Source organism: Littorina saxatilis, linkage group LG17 (genome assembly GCF_037325665.1).
Source record: "Littorina saxatilis isolate snail1 linkage group LG17, US_GU_Lsax_2.0, whole genome shotgun sequence".
In the NCBI taxonomy this organism is placed as follows: domain Eukaryota; kingdom Metazoa; phylum Mollusca; class Gastropoda; order Littorinimorpha; family Littorinidae; genus Littorina; species Littorina saxatilis.
Window position 1 is genome coordinate 36,666,516 of NC_090261.1, and position 4,901 is coordinate 36,671,416.

The following is a 4,901-nucleotide window of genomic DNA, read 5'->3' on the forward strand; positions in this document are numbered from 1 at the left end:
TCTGTCTGGCTCAGTGTATGTGTATGTGTGTGTGTGTGTGTGTGTGTGTGTGTGTGTGTGTGTGTGTGTGTGTGTGTGTGTCTGTCTGTCTGTCTGTCTGTCTGTCTGTGTTTATGTGTTCGTCACTTCATTTAAAGAGATCGTGTCTAATATATCTAACGGGGATTTCTAACCCTCCTGTCAGTTTAAGGTTTACCTACCACTCGACCCAAAAAGGGTAGACTCGTGCTTATAAATCAGTCTCTACACCTAGGAAGCTGCGTTTTAAGAAAAAAATGGTGTGGAGGTTGTCAGTGGGTATCTGATAGTGCCAGAGCAGAGCATTACGCGTGTTATTTTGGTTCCTCTTATCACACTTCAGTCACTGGGCCACCCTGGGATGACTATTGATGGAGATGGGGTGGGGTGGGGTGGGGTGAGGGTGAGTGTGGAAGGGTTAGGGGTGGGTGGGGCGGGATGATTCGAGGTAGATCGAAGGCGGGACGGGAGGTGGGAGTGTCCATCCCTAGGCGATTATTCTACCCCCCTCCCCCCCCCCCCCCCTCCCTCCTTCTCCCTTCCAAGAAGTCTGTGACTCTCGAGGGAGGTGGTGGGTGGAAGGGAGCAGGAGTGTTCTTCTCGAATCGCTTATATTCTCCCCCGCCGCCCCCCCCCCAACCCCACAAACCCTTTTATGTGTCTCTCTCTGTCTGTTTTTTGTCCTCAGTCTCACGCCCCCCCCCCCCCCCCTCTCTCTCTCTCTCTCTCTCTCTCTCTCTCTCTCTCATTCTCTCTCTCTCTCATTCTCTCTCTCTCTCATTCTCTCTCTTTCTCTCTCTCTCTCTCTCTCTCTCTCTCTTGCTCCTTTATTTCTTTGTCTTGCGTGAGACAGAGACTCGATGTGTGCGTGCTCCTTTATTGTGCGCCTTGAATCGGTCAAGCTTTAGTGACAGCAGTGTGTTCGGACGGTCAAGCGATTCGCCCTTTTCTATCGGATTGAAAGTGACTTCTGTTTCTAAGCGACAAGTGTGTCAACATTGACTCTTGTGTCAACTGCTTTGTGTCAGACTTGTTAAGAGTCTATTACACTAGTTCTGTAGTTTTAGTTTGGTTCTTTATCATTATCAACGGTAACTGTACCGTTTTATTTTTATTTTCCTGTTTCCTAATTGTGCTTGTCTGCTTTTCGATTTTCTACTTGCTTATTGTTTGTTTTCGCTGTTTACCTAGTTTGTCGTCGGAAACAGTTCCTTGTCTCTTTACTAGTTAATTTACGCTTGACGTTGTGTTTCGTAAAGTGTCATATATCATTTTGGTTCCATCACTGTTTTGTATCTCTTCATTATTTTGTTGTCTTGCTTACTGGATAATTAGCTGATTCAGTATCAATAAGTATATTGTTTAATTAAACAAACAAACAAACAAAAAACGCCCCAAAACGCTACTTGAGCTTAATTATGAGTAGCTCTCCTACTACATGGCCAACAAAACAGGGTCTCCGTGTTGGGCACCTGAACATTAACCATGCTATAAATAAAATCAATGATATTTCTACAATGCTGTTAAATACTGGAACAAGTTTTCACATTTTTGGGATCACAGAATCAAGATTAACACCTCAGATTTCGGATTCTGACGTTGTTATTCCAGGTTACAGTACGTTACGCAGAGACCCTCAGCAAAGTAGAGAAACTGGTATACTTTTGTACATAAGTGAATCAATTAGTTATACACGAATAATACACCTTGAGAACTTCGTGGAATCTGTGTGGATTGAAGTTAAGTTGAGAGGAGCACCTCCACTCCTCATAGGATTTTGTTATAGAAATCCCGCAGAGCGAGCAAACTGGTCAGACAACTTTACACAGATGTTAGATGCAGTTCTGCTCGAGTCAAAGGAAACAATTCTGTTGGGAGACTTTAATGTTGATTTGCTTAAACAAAACAAGCAGTGGGTTGATATGATTAACCTCTATAATCTTAAACAAATAGTCAACACTCCCACTAGAGTCACATCATCCAGCAGTACTCTGATAGATCATATCTATGTTACTGATCACCATAATATTGTCGAATGTTGTGTTCCAGCCAATGGTTGCAGCGATCATTTTCCTGTCTGTTTAACATGGTCAAGAAAGGGTGTCAAAATTCCTAAAGTTGGTCACAAGACAATAAAATACCGCTCTTTTTCTCAATTTAACGAAGACACCTTTCTACATGAACTTTGGAATTCCCCACTATCTGATACTTACAATTTTACGGATCCGGACGAAGCCCTAACACATTGGCTTAGTGCCTTCAATGACATATACGATAAACATGCTCCGTGGAGAATAAAGAGAGTTAGGTACATTGTAAAACCTAAATGGTTTGATAATGATTTACAACATGCCATTGACCATCGCGATTTTTTAAAGTCGGTTGGCAAGGAAGAGGAATACAGAGAACAGAGAAATAAGGTAAATTCACTTAAACGAACAAAAAAGATAAAATATTTTCGTGACCTAGCATCAAGTTCAAAGCAAAACTCAAAGAATATATGGAAGGCAATAAATGAACTTACGAATAAAAAGGCTGCCAGTCATCCGAGTTGTATCAAGGACATATCTCCCGATGCTTTAAACACACATTTTTCCAAAATTGCTGAAAATGTGATTAAAAATGACAAGTCCAAATTAAATAATTTGAAAGTTTTAGAAGAATTTTGCAAATCAAAACAAATTTCATGTCAAGCAAAAATTCCCCTTCTTTCAGTACCTGAAGTTTTTCACGCACTTACACACCTCAAGCAAACAGGCACCCGGGGGCTCGATGGGCTTGATGGTAGGATTCTTAAATTGTCAGCCCCCGTAATTTCTGAAACACTTACCTACATTTACAATCTCTGTTTAGACAAAAAATATTTTCCAGTCGCCCTGAAACAGGCTAAAGTCATTCCTCTGTTTAAATCAGGTGACAAAAGAGACCCCTCAAATTATAGGCCAATTTCCATTTTGTCTGTGTTATCAAAACCACTGGAAAAGCATATCAACAAACACATCCTAACACATTTCAACCAAAACAACTTATTCCATCCTAAACAATCAGGATTTAGAGCTAAGCATTCCTGCCACACTGCCTTAATCTCTCTTGTTGATCAGTGGTTGGACAAAATAAACGATAATGAATTCTGTGGTGCCATTTTCGTAGACTTTGCAAAAGCCTTTGACGTAATTGATCACACATTATTGCTTAGAAAATTCGGTTTGTATGGCGTCGGATATGATACTATCAATCTTGTTAGTTCATTCCTCTCTGACAGACAACAGACAGTTCTTACAAACACTAGAGCATCGAGCATGCAAGCTGTAGATTACGGTGTACCACAAGGATCGGTATTAGGACCTCTGCTCTTCTCAATATATGTTAATGACCTCCCCCTTTATATTCAACATTTATGTGAACTTTTTGCAGATGATACCACAATTCACTCCAGTAACAAAAATTTAACTCGCTTATCAGAATCCCTCCAAGGAAGTCTAAACCAGCTGACAGAATGGACTGACCTAAATCACATGTCTCTTAACCCAAAGAAAACCAAATATATGATAATTACAACTAGACAAAAACGACAGAATTTTACCTCAACTGGTCCCGATTTAATGATTGACGGCAATATAGTGGAAAAAGTCGACCATCACAAAGTTCTAGGTGTCCACATCGATAACAACCTGTCTTGGTCAACTCACATTGAACAACTTAGTAAATTAGTGTCAAAGAAAGTGTACCTCTTATCTAGAATTAAACACTTCCTTAATTGTCAAGCCAGGAAGTTATTTTTCACTGCTCATATTCAGTCTCTTATTGATTACGCATCCACTCTATGGGACCCAGCAAGTGATAATTCCCTGATGCTACTCAACAGATTACACAAAAGAGCGCTAAAAGTAGTATTACTCAAACAGACTACTCTCACCGACTCAGACTACATCAACATAGGGGTCCTACCTCTGAAGTCAAGAATGAATTACAACAAAGGAATAATGATGCATAAAATTATGACAGAAAATGCACCCGAAACCATTTGCTCAAAGTTCTCTTTGAAGAATTCGCACCACTTTATAAAACTAAACACTCCTCTTCCTAGGATAGACCTATTTAAATCAAGTCTTGTTTATTCAGGAAGCAGCCTCTGGAACGCTCTTCCGGACGCCCTGCGGCAATCCACCAACACAGATTCTTTTAGAACCAAATATTCTTTCCATTTAATGAACTCTATGAACAAATAAACTTGATTGGTATGTTTTATACAGTTGTTCATTATCGGAATTATGGTTTATTGTGACAAAATCACGAAGATTTGGCTCTGTAATACATTGTTTTGCTGAGCTAATGTATTGTTGGGTTACTTTCCGTTTATCTTCATTGCTTTACACCCAATTTTGAACACTACCTTATGATCTACAATGCTTCTACATAATGCGCTTCATGTACATAAACTTATATGTTCTACCATTAATGTTTTTATGTAACCTTTTTTTTCCCTAGTCATAGTTATAGTAAAATAGTTTAGTCCCTCTTTAGGGCGAGGGCCAGATGCAAAAAAGCATACCTATGCTTATTCTTGTCACCCTCGAAAAATAAAGATTTGTCATTGTCATTGTCATTGTCAGAGTCTATGTGAGCCTGTGTGTGTCTCTCTCTCTCTGGCAATTATTTCAACATAAGCGCAGTGCTTGTAGCCGACAAAAGAAAAACCCTGACTGATCTGGTAGGAATAACTACTACGTTTCAGCTCATCCCCAGAGCAGACGGTGTGTTTGGGGTAGATTGAAAGAGGACACCCGCACTTGACCCCTCTCCAACACACCCTTGTCCACACACTCCAACCTTCTCTCTTTTGGGACACGTGCACATTGGTCCTGTTTATAAGGATGCAGGGG